Source organism: Brienomyrus brachyistius, chromosome 2, assembly GCF_023856365.1.
Source record: "Brienomyrus brachyistius isolate T26 chromosome 2, BBRACH_0.4, whole genome shotgun sequence".
Classification (NCBI taxonomy): Eukaryota; Metazoa; Chordata; class Actinopteri; order Osteoglossiformes; family Mormyridae; genus Brienomyrus; species Brienomyrus brachyistius.
The window spans coordinates 17,099,861-17,112,407 of NC_064534.1; the positions used below are offsets into that span (position 1 = coordinate 17,099,861).

Here is a 12,547-nt window from a genome sequence, read left to right on the forward strand (position 1 = left end):
GCTGAACAGAAAACCATTACCTGTGTTCGGTAGCTATTCTAATCAGACGTGATGTGATGAGATAGATTCCATATGTTGATAAGGAACGCGGCACCAAGCTGAAGGACAGCATGCAGTGAAACATTCACAAGCAAGCAAACCAGCAGCAGCAGAATGGAAAAATATACATTAATACCACAGAGGCCACTGTATCATTCACTGAGACCAGCACATCCCAGGGTCACCCCGTCCTCCTGCAGCGGCTCTCCAAATCAATCAAGCTCCCTCCAAAAAGCAGGGGGAGACCTACAATCGTTGATCACCATAAGTCTCGAATTCCCGAACACCTAATAATTGTGCTTCTTGTGTAGCGTTTCTCCTATTGGATCCCATTTATCTAAGCCTTCTGACATTTGTAAAACATACATGTGGATAAGGTCAGTTATCTTGGCTCCACAGTACATTTATTAGGATGTCACATAAAATAACCTGAATTGAGATCGTTACTGTCCAACGTCATGCTGAAAAGAAAACCTAATTGGAAATGGATCCATTGATTACAACTGCTATTGAATACCATCCAGAAGAAAATGAGGGCATATATTTTTCTGTATAACTTTTAAGCACGAGAGAATGGACTTTAAAAATTCACTTAAAAAAATCATATAGGATAATTTCTTGATTGGTCTCCTTCTTGTCTATGTAGACTAGTCATGTAGAATGACAGAAGAAAAAGGAGGGAAAGTCAACAAGCCCGAAACCCGTCAGCCAGCGATCATGCCGACGTGTCGCTTTTTGCTTTATCAGCTGTGAGATCAGCCCTGCCAGCCCTGCCAGCCCTGCCATGCCCTATGCTCCCCGGGATGGGCACTGCATCACCATGATCCTAATTGGATAAGCGGTTATTCAAAATGGATGGACGGCGCTTCTTATCGGCCGTACATTGCTGTATAACCAATTGTGAAAGCCTGATACGGGCAGTGGAGCGGCCAAACAGTACCTTAGATGCATTTTCTACTGGAATTATTCATTGGTGAAGAGTGCTGACTGAACGAATGTAAAAACAGTCTCCAAAAAAATAAAAAGGTGGGCCGATTCTAGATCCTCACAGCTTATCGTATCAAGACACTGGTATATGTTCTAACCTAAACCAGTCCCCAACTCTTCATCTATGGCCTGATCTGTTTATTAGTTCCCAGTTTATTAGTTATCAGTGAAATATTAAGCAGGTCAGGATGGCCCACATTACCTATTACTTCTCTGTCATCCCCACTCTATCATTAGCACTGCTAAACTGTCCTTGCATGGGATCCATTTAACATTATCATTGCCACTTAGATAAACTCATTTCCTTCCAGCTAGTTCACTATATGCCCACAATCTATACCCAACAGTGCTGCTCATGGGAGTTTTACTTACACAAAAATGTTCTAAGGGCAAAAAGGAAAAATGACTGGCTCAGAGAGCTAACCAATCAAATTGTAGAGGAGGTCAGTTCAAGCAGTTAGAGGAGCCAACCAATCATATGCCTTGGTCCTGTCTCCTCTAGTTACCTGGACCCGCCTCCTCTATAATGTCATTGGTTATTGCTCCGAATCATTTTTACTTCTGCTATAAGAACATTTTTAAGTAAGTAAAACTCCCACAAGCAACAGTGCTGTTGACAATTTACATTGAAATAATTTGAAATTATAGTCATCTGGAGAGGGTCATGGTATACAGAAGCTATACATTTTTAGTACGGTATATCCCTAAGCATTAAATTAAATATTTACACAGAAATATTATAACGTCTGAGTATATATCATTACTGTATATGTAATTTTCCATCATAAGGGGCATCAAATGTCATTGGAGGGAAGTGAGGGGGAGGTCCTCCGCTATTAAAATTTCAATGACACCCCTTGCTGCAGACATAAATGACAACTGTGCAGAGTCATTCTCACAACAGGAGGCTCTTGTCATTACAGCCAGGATTACCCCAGCATGGGTGCGTCAGCGCCCGCTTGATTAGCATGAGCCTGGCAGGAAGGCACCAACGCCATCAGGCAAGCGGCTCCGCCGAAAGAGCCAGCCGCCCGGGGGGAGGCCATGAGGGAGCCGTCTCTGATGCCACAGGAGCTCTCCACCAGCCCCCCTGGCCACCCCCCGACCCACACTGCGCCAAGAAGACAGCCACAGAGCTGAGACCGACCTCCTGGCGGATTGAAACATGATCGTCGGACTTTCACAAACCTCGGCGAACACACTGGGACAAGATATGCAGGCTCAGTTCTGAGGGAAACGTCTCAGTCAAAGCTGTGGCATATGCAAGGAATTACTGCAAGGAATCACTGCAAGGAATCACACTGTACTCCCAAACTACCAGGGTTATTATCATTAATGAAAAACAAAACTATAACACATTTTCATAAACTGAAATAAAATAAGATATGAAAATAAGATTTAAAAAAAAAAACTAAAACTATAAATTTTCCTACTAAATTAAACAGAAAATAAAAACAAACATCAGTTTAAAAAATTATTTAAAGTAATAGTTTGTAAATCATGTTAATCATTCGAGGGAACGTATTCCAGCATATTAGTTTTAGACGACTATTATTAACACCTGGAATGTGTTTTGGACATTTTCGAGGACATTAGTACATGATGTACACTGTGTATTCATGTAGGATTCTGCAAAGATCAGACACAGAAAATAGCTCTGCAACTTGTAATCTGTCCCTAGAGATAAAATTATTAAAACTTAACTGAAATGAAAGTATAAATAAACTAAACAGAAATATATCTAAAAAATAGAAAGTTATAAAACCACTCTGACAATTGCGTAAAACTGAACTGGATTATATATATATATATATATATATATATATATATATATATATATATATATATATAAACTAAATTTTAAAATATAACCTATAACAACACTGCCAACTACCTTTAAACATAAACAAACTGCAATAACTTCAGAAACTAGCAGCCCAGTACAGTATAGCATTTAACGACAGAAGGCCATCCCCTTCAGTCTATGACTTCTGGCTTGCCATCAAATAGTCTATGATGTATCTGCTGCTATGCAAACATCGCATGAACACTGCAATTTAATTTACAAAACATACTACGCTGCTGCTCCGTGCTGTGATTCCTTAAGTTTGGAAGATACATAATGATATTTCAGCATTATTTTTTCTTTCAAAGCAGATATGTACGTATTACTTTGCTATGTCTCCTGAAAATTAGCTGCAGTAACCTCGAGATTTCTGCGTCTTTGTCAACATATCATTTCAAACATCCAAAGTTCTCCTCAGATGTTAAACTTTGGAAGAATTATGGTAAGACTCGGCACGGTAAACGCATAAGCACAACATATATAGCACTTCCATTTTTGAAGGCTTCCAGACTACAGCACTCCAAACCTGCTGAAAAAGGAAACATTTAAATTTAGAAAATCAAAAAGTTACACCCATTACACTGGAAGGAAACCAATTAACACCAATCTCCCACTGAAGTATCAAGTCTCCCGTTCACTTGCAATGTCAGTTATTTACTCCCAATTGACGTAGCCACACACCCTGTTAAAGATCCTGAATGACAGATGTTTCAACAGACCCAACCACATCATTTGGCAGGGTTCCTCTGATGCATCTCATCCTCCCGATTCATCATGTTAAATTGATGGCAGTGTCACCAAACGTCCAATATGCTGAAGTCTTTGACAGTTTTATGACTTCTAACCTGTAATGGCTTGGGCAGGAGCCCTAAATAAACATCGATAGCCCAACTGCACAGATGTAAACACTGAGCTCTTGTCATACCTTGACACCTGCAATCTGTTTGGCTTTTCTTAACTTTCACAAAGAGACGGCAAAGGGAAAAAGTACATTAGTGCGTAGTTACAATGTTTGTTTGTCTGTTAAACGTATTGTTACGCTGGTCTCCCAGAGACTCAGCACAAGCTTCCAGTTAAGTCTGTTTGACTTTATGTGTCCTCAGTTCTGCAGAAATTTCACATGTTGGACTATACATCTACCTTAGTATTAAATTTTTAAGATCAAGCTTGTGTTTCCAGTTTTTTTTTCACATGGAAAATGGCTGCCTTATTTTTCTGGTACAATCTGTGTTGGATTGATCCCTGCCTTTCTCCCCTCCTTCCTAAAAGTACAACCCCAAAGCATACACATCCTTCTCTCCCCAATCCCCATGTCACAATGCTCTGCCTCTCACATCCTCAGCAGTCCTTCCAGCTTTGTATCCTGCTTTGTTTTGATCCCAGTAACCCAGATACCAATTTGAAGCCAATCCAAGACTCATAATATCCTCCTGTGCAAAGGTTTCCCTGTTCAGCCCTGATGCACTGATTTTGTTCCCCTCCTCCATTCACAAAGCCGTTTATGTCTATGCCATCCTGTCCCCATCTAACCCCACAGAGGCTAAACATTCAAACCTGCTCCCTGAAGTCGAGTCTCTATGCCACATGTTTCCAGTCCACTAGCATCACTCTGGCACAATGAGCTGGTAAAAAAACACACAAACCTGGGGAGGAGGCTTACGTTTTTTTGACAAGTTTGGGAGGACAGATTTGCCAGCCCTTGTATTACTGAGACACGCCAGGCAGTGAGGCGAGCTCTGCAGTTAACAGCATTCTGGTACGATTTTCTGCTGACATTCACGAATGACTAAAGAGCCTATTGTTAGAGTACAACGTGTAATAAATTAATGGTACTCCCTGGGATTTAAAGGCTGTGAATTGTTTTTGTTTTACGCTATCATTTATATTAAAGAATATACTGGGGACAAAACACTATAGTATACTTTTGCACTGAATGAACTAAAGGGAAATGAAAAATTTGAACAAGTAGGAAATCATCGCTGTGATAAAAAATGCAAACCGCTCCAAATTAGGTGATAGTCATTATGTGAAATTTTAAATTAAAGTCATTACTCAGTGTCAGGGAGAAGGTCACCGTCCTTTTGCACTGATAGTGCACAGTGACGTTGGTAGCAGGTGTCTCTGTGATATAATGTGCACCAATTCTGCTGAGTCACACAAATAACAGTCCAAGCAGGCGGTGCAGAGATTATACTCTCTACAAATGCCATTAATCTGAGCTGCACAGATCAGGCAGTACTTCATCTTTAATATAATATCCTCTCGAAGAATTCTTCAAACAGAAACACAAAGACTCTTACTAAGCTGCACACGAATGGTCGATCTATCTGCCTGCATGCATCTTGTACACAGCTCGAGATTGTTGTTAAACCAGATATAGAGTAAACTGCTACTTTGACAAATTAAACAGCACATGTGCAGAAACATTTATGATTTAAAAGCGTTTTAAAGCTAATAGTCATTTTTCCCTTATAATGCACGTGCTTTCCAGCTTGCGATTAGGCTCTCTAGGGTTGTATTTTTATGTTTTCTCAAGGGCAGCGCATTGTATGGACTGTTTTTGTCCAACCTAATAAAAGAAAACACATCCCTATTTAAATATTCTGCGGCATTTTGTGAGTGGTTAGCTGTACTGTCTTTAAGCCGTGAGACATTTTACATACATTTTTGTTTAATTGTTTTATTTTTTCCTTTATTGGTGTGCTTCAGAGCTGTTTGAATATGCAGCTGGACACAGAATAAAGACTAAGCAGGAGAATTCAGGAAGCAGTGAAGCCCCGCTAATCCTGCATGTGCTAGCAGTTGAGCGCAGTAGCCTGTGTAGGCACATTTCAAACTGTGGGCGGAGAGGTACGCTCCTTGTGGGTTTCGGCAGAAGGAGCGCCAAGCCATCGCCTTGCAAGTTTGCGGTGGGCGAGCGGATTTCTAACCTGCTGGTTTGGTGCTATGCGTTAGCCGTCGCTAACAGGCCCACACCGGGGAACACAGCGCTGTATCGTACACATGTCAAAAGGCCGGGCTGATTTATAACCGGGAACGCAGGAACAAAAAAAATGCATTAGCGTTGACAATGGTGCACCTGCTGCCGGCGATAGCGCTGAAACAGGTGCTACTATACAAATGTGTGGCTAGGGGTTGACGGTAACTTTTATCATGGGATACAGCTTAAACATAGGCTCTGCACTGGCGTGACTACGACGAAAACTGAGCAATGATAGGTCGTCTGGGTCTCCCTCCCAGAGGGGGCTGCTGGGATTAAGTAGCTCTTTGAAGAACATTCACACAGCATTTATGTCAGTAGGGCTTTTAGCGCATAAACCAATCAGAAGACACATGTTGGCAAATAGATTACCATGGGTTCTGTTGTGCTTGAATAGGAAAAGAAAAGTGGTATGATGCAAAGAGTGGATGAAAGCACATGGACATCAACTGTATATCAACACTTTAGTACAACAGTGTTACATAAATTGCTAAAAAAGTCTAGCTATTTTCTTCTCATCCAACAAAACTCAAACAAAAAACACAAGTGCATACTGTTCCTTTGCAAATGCCCCACTGTTACATTGCAACTGTGTCCCACAGCAAGAAAGGAGAAACTAAAACTGTGGATATATTCACATTAATTAATACATCTGTTTAGGTGTGTCATGCCCGGCTCGTCCGATCCTCGTGTGTGCCACGCCCCCCTGATTATCCACGTGTGCTTCCCCGATCGTACCCAGCTGTCTCTTGTTATTTTGATTGATCCTGTCTTTTTAAGTCTAAGTCTTGCCTGTGTCCGTTGTCTGTCATTGATGTCAGTCAGTGTCTGATGTTCCCTGCACCCTGTTTTGGAGAATAAACCCCGTTTCCCTGTACTTTGCCGGCTTGCCTGTTCCTGCTCGCTCGCCTGCCTGCACGCTCACCCAGCGATCGCGAGCGAGTCGTGACAAGGTGATATTCTCAAAAATATCCTCACTCATGAGATCAAATTTGAGATAAATTGAGAGCTTCTGTCAGGATTTCGCCCTGTGACCTGCTTTTCTCGCACATCAGAATCTGTTCACAGTCTGATTGACAGTCATTAACCATAATTCTGTACATACTCTCTTTTATTTGCAGTTGAGTCACCATTCCCAGATGTTCTTTCTATTTATGAAAGGGGAAAAAAAGCCATAAACCAACAAAGTGAGTCAGGTATCGATGGAGAATAATATGACTGCATCATAAAAGCACAAGAACATGAAAGATAGGATATGGAGAGGAGGAGAGGAGATCAGCAAAGGAAAAGAAACGTATTTCCTCCGCAGTATCACCAGTGTCACCACAACACACATCATCCTCAACATTCATCCACGATTCCTTGTACAAGAATGGCTGTAATTAAGTAACTGTGTATAAGCACTTTGCCTCCAGGAGACAATAAAATAAATGTCACTCAGAAGAGACATGGGGGGGGGGGGGGGGACACTGCAGAGCTGAGTCCTTTCTAGTAGAGACTTTGGCACACTGTAGAGCACAATAACAACGATAAGACTGTGGTCAGTGTCCGTATAGATTACTGACACTTTTTTCTTACAGGTCACTGCAGATAACAGGTGCATTAAGCAAAAGAGCATCAATCCAAGCAGAAGATCCCTATAAGGTCAGGCAGTCTACTGCAGCAGGAATATTACTCTGTCGTGCAGTAGTGCAACCAAACATAATACCGAACATAGTGTGGTTTTATTTATATTGCTTTATATATATATATATATATATATATATATATATATATATTTCACTTTTAATAAATATGATTACAATATGTTGATCTTAGAACACATACAACTAGGTGTAAATAATAAGCCTACTATATGGCTAGTAAACAAAACTAAAGATAAACAAATATACTTGTAAAACGGCCGGCATTGGCATAGATAAATTAAATCAATGTTTTTTTTGTTTATAGACACACACCTACTGGAGATCAGCAATGAACTCCATACTTATGAAGCTGCATAGAGGGGCGCTACACGAGTTCAATGCTGAAGTGCAGTTAGTTGGATTTACCACAATTCGAAAGTGGAATGCCTGTGCGCTATTTTGCGTAGCTATTTTAAAGCATTTTCACCAGTCGACTGGCTCAGGTTCAAAGATCTAAATAATGTTTTCTTTGAGCATGAAAACTGGCAACGAGATCGAACATCAGGCTGAATTCAGCGCTCAAGCGCTTTTCTTGCACGGGGTAACGACGAGTCGGTCCTGTGGCACGCTTTGGATGTATAGAGCTGAAAGGCACCTGCTCTACTATGAACCGTGACACACAGCTCATCCCTCCTGGGGCAGGAGAGGCAAAGAGCAGGGATGGTCCGAACTGGGGAAGTGGGAAGCGTCCGACCCGGCTCGATAAACAGGCTGATGCTCGGGCTGAATATACACAAGTAAGATCAGCCACTATTCGAGCCGTTTGTTTTACTGAAGAAGTATTTCACATCATTTCCCGGGAAACCAGAAAGAATGAAATGTAAAAATGTTCTAAGCTGAATATACATCTCCTCTGCTTTGCTGGTGCTGAGGAACACTGCCAATTATTCAGGCGGGGGGGGGGGCGCTCTGCAGATCCCTGTGAAATGTATGGTTTAATCAATGAGCAGCAATAACAGAGAAAGCCACTCTGTGCTGCAGGAGGCTCCTAACTCAGAGGGGCGGGAGCCGTTCCCCAGTGACTCCCATTTCTGTGGCACCGCAGCACAGACACCTGCCTGCTACCCTCTGCCGTATCTCACACGGCCTGTTTTACTTTTCCATTAACCAGCCTGAAGGGCCACGATTGGTGATCGTCGCTGTCTTGTTTTTTTCTCTGAAACTCCAGCCTGCTTTTGTCCAGTTTGTTTTTGCCACACATAATTATTGCTTACATAGAGAACAAATCAGTGTCATTTCAATCCATATGAAAAGAATAATGAGGTTTAATTATCTAAATTAAGAAATGTTTAAAATGTATGAAAATCATTTTCATAATCTTCAATGCCTGTATTTATATAACGGATTTATTTACTGCAATCACCCATGATCCTGACCAAAGTAAGTGGTTGGAAGATGCAGAAAGTGCCAAAAGGATGCAATGAGACTCAGTGGAAATGCCTGTGTGGGATTACAAAAGTGAGGAAAAAGATGCAGTTTGATTAAACGGAAGTGGCAGCGTAGGATTACAAAAGTGTGATTCAAGGGAAATGTCTGTGCTGGATTATAAGACATGCGAAAGTGATTCAGTGCAATTGAACGGAAATGCCTGCGTCAGATTGTAAAACCGACGCAACAGCAGTTTCTTGTGCAGCTCAGATCAGGCTCTCCTGTAATGTGAAGAGAAATGGATCTACTGCAACAGGAAGGCGACAGAGTCAAACGCCGAGGGACACTCTCTAAGAATGGAGCTACTGTGTCAGCAGGGACCTGCTGTCAGGACGGTGCTACCCGCTACGCCAGGAAGGTGGCCTGCTTAGACATAATAGCCAGGCAAAATGAGTTAGCAACTCGCAATCTTTTCCCCAATGCTAGTAAAGAAGACTTAGCCTGTGCAGCTGATCTATCCCGCATGAGTTTAGCTCAATATCACGATCGATCTAGCTGTAAGCAGAAAGGGGCGGAGTTATACTCTTATTAGCAACTCCTAATGTCTGATAGGGAGAGATTAAAGGTCTGTTACTGCCCGGGGGTGCAAAATCATCTAAATGCCTTCATTAAGGAAGCTGAATATCGAATTACCGCAAGACAAGACCGACCCTTTTAAATGAAAGCCTGGGGGGAGCAGGGTGGGACAGACACAGACAGCATGGCGGGCCTGTACGTGTTCCTCATGTCATACAATATCACCCATGCAGAGATCTTTAGCTGAAGAATATGCGTGACTGCTGCATGAACTTTCAGCAACCTCACGAACAGAGCTGCAGTATTCAGGGAAACGAAACGTCTGTGAATTTTGTCATTTTAAGATGCATCAGATGGTTTAACATAAAAACAAACAAAAATCTGAACTAAAACTATTTGCAACTAATGTTATGTATAATTTCACTTACAAATTATTCCATCAATGAGGAGATTTTCAGAACAAAAACAGATTCATTCAGCCATAAAACAAGCATCTACAAACTGAAATAAAACATGGATCAGAATGCTATTGCCAATGTTGTCCATAGTCCCCTTCTTTTACTTGTTTTTCCTTCTCATTTGAGTGGGAACATCTTAAATTTGCCATATGATACTCATTCTGTCTGCTTCTTTTGAATTAATTTACAGGTATCATCTGGATCAGTGGTAATTACAGAACTGATGAGTTTCTTGGGAGAACACCTCAAGTCTGGTTGTGGTAGTGGTGGTGGGGGGAGGGGGTGGTGGGGGGAGGGGTGGGGTGGTCATGCATAACACACAGTTTTTCATAAGTCTTCTGGGACTGACATAATTCAATGGCTCACTTTCCTGTGACACTGATAGCGGACTGATCCAGTAATAAGCCGTACAAGGAGCGAGGGCCTCAATCATAGTTATCATGTCATACTGCCTCACTCCAGTGAATAAGCAGCTTAATCATGTCTATGAGCTAGCAGGCCACACCCACTCTATGCCTGAATTAATGTCCAGGCTGAGCCATGGCCTGACATTCTGTACGTTATACTCAAAGGGGTGACACAGATCCTATACACACACCCCCTCCCCATCTCAGAAGCAGCATACTAACAAAGATCCCCTGAGATTGCCCCATAACATGTTCAAATGTTTCATCTTTTCAAGAAAGAGATTTCAGATTCACCCCAATTAATTACATGCATTTTCTGGTAGTTATTACTCTATTACTGTTGCAGTGACTGCTTTCTTTAAGAATCATTTCAGGGCATTTTTTAAGTTTCACGGAGGTTTTCAACATGTGAGTTATTGTGGCAGATATTTAGGATTACAGCCCAGATATTATGCTAGATGGATGAACGCAATCTTGTTAAATTTGAAAGAAAAAAAAAAATTGGTGGGAAATCTGTTAAGCGAAAACTATGTATAGTTGGATTGATACAAAAATTTTGACTTTGATACCAGCATGGGTTCCTCAACATCAATAGTAAATAAATAATGTAAAACACTCCTATTTAAATATTATATTGCTTTGAAATAAATAGAACTTTTTATGAACCAACAGCAATAGAATGTAATATATAGGTTTAACATTATCAGTGAAATATGCATAAAATAATTAAATTCCATTCAATACAAAGATTTGGATATTAGTTTCGGATATAAAACATTATAATACCATATCTCACTTCGGCTGCCCTGTAAACGATACACAAGAGGCACGTGAAATGATTGCGACTGTCTCTCTCCCAAAAAAATTGGAATTTGCAAAATATCATTTAAAATGTTTGGTATTGTAATAGGATGCTGAAACTCTAAGCACAATGCACAGGTTAGATTGCTACACTGTACATGTAGGTAGACTATACAGGTACAGCAGCTTCACTAGTAATACACAGTTGTTACACTGTATAAATCCATACAGGAGCCTTTTAATCAAAGCTAAACTCAGTGAATAGGAAAATAAGTTGAAAGCACATTAGCATGATAGATACTTTCTGTAGGGAAGAATATACCACACATGGAAACTGCTGCCTACAGCAGACAATTTCATATAGTGATGCAACATCTGATGTAAGCCTCTGAAGGGGGCTGCTGGGTGCAGAAGCCTGCAGAAGCCTGGGACCTACGGGAGATATCCACTGCCGACCAGGGAGCCCCAGCTTTGCAACATCTCTGGTGCTCCTCAGCCTGGTTTTCTCGCAACAGCTAATCTATGTCTACAAAAAACTCTACATCATTTCACAGGTCTTTGTTTTGCCTTTAAACAAGTACAGTACTAGTCAAAAGTACATTTACAGGTAGAAAACTGCAAAAACTGCAACACTTAACGTTTACTAAAAAATACACTCAATATTATTCACTAACAAATACATTCACAGTATGTTCACCATTTCAGTACCATTATTAGCAAGAAAATGTCATATCTTTGATTCATAAAAGTAACCCACTCTAGCAATTATAACAGCAGAGAAATCGGAGGCATTTTTTCTACAAGGGACATTAAATATTGTTTTGTTTCATGGGATGAAACCGTTAACTAGTGCATTTAAAGTTAAGGGACAGCCTACAATCAGACTGTGTCATCAACACACAACAAGTTAATAGGATGTCAGACATGCACTGTTACATACTCTTTCCATGTTATAAAGGAAACTTCTTTTATTTGACTTATATTTTCATTTATAGGTGTTCACACAACTTTCCAAAGCTTAAAACAAATAAAACATCTGCAGTGTGTGAAATAAATGGAAAAGTGGGTAAAAGCCTGTAGTGTGCAAAAACCTTTGGCTGGTAGAGTACATCAGAGCAGTATAGATGCCTATGAGGAGCATAATGTGATGCAGAAGAAAATGTGAATCATTTCACGCTGCCCTCTTTTTCTGTTTTGCAAAACCATGAGATCTATAGGACATTAACAGCACCATTGCAAAGTTGAAATGGAAGCAGTCAAATTGTACAAAGGCTCTGCATTTCATTGCTTATTCTTATAGCTGATTTTGTTACTTATTCATTCTGCTATAGTGTTTCTAAAGCTGAATAATAATTTATAGACTGATTGATTGATTGATTGATTGATTGATTGATTGATTG

At 40.7% G+C, this 12,547-nt stretch overlaps 1 protein-coding gene across 6 annotated transcripts in view; it reads right to left on the reverse strand.

Moving 5' to 3' along the window:
• The window catches only part of cacna1ba (calcium channel, voltage-dependent, N type, alpha 1B subunit, a), a 140,595-nt gene that overhangs the window by 118,124 nt on the left and 9,924 nt on the right, over positions 1–12,547 (reverse strand). The window lies entirely within an intron of this gene.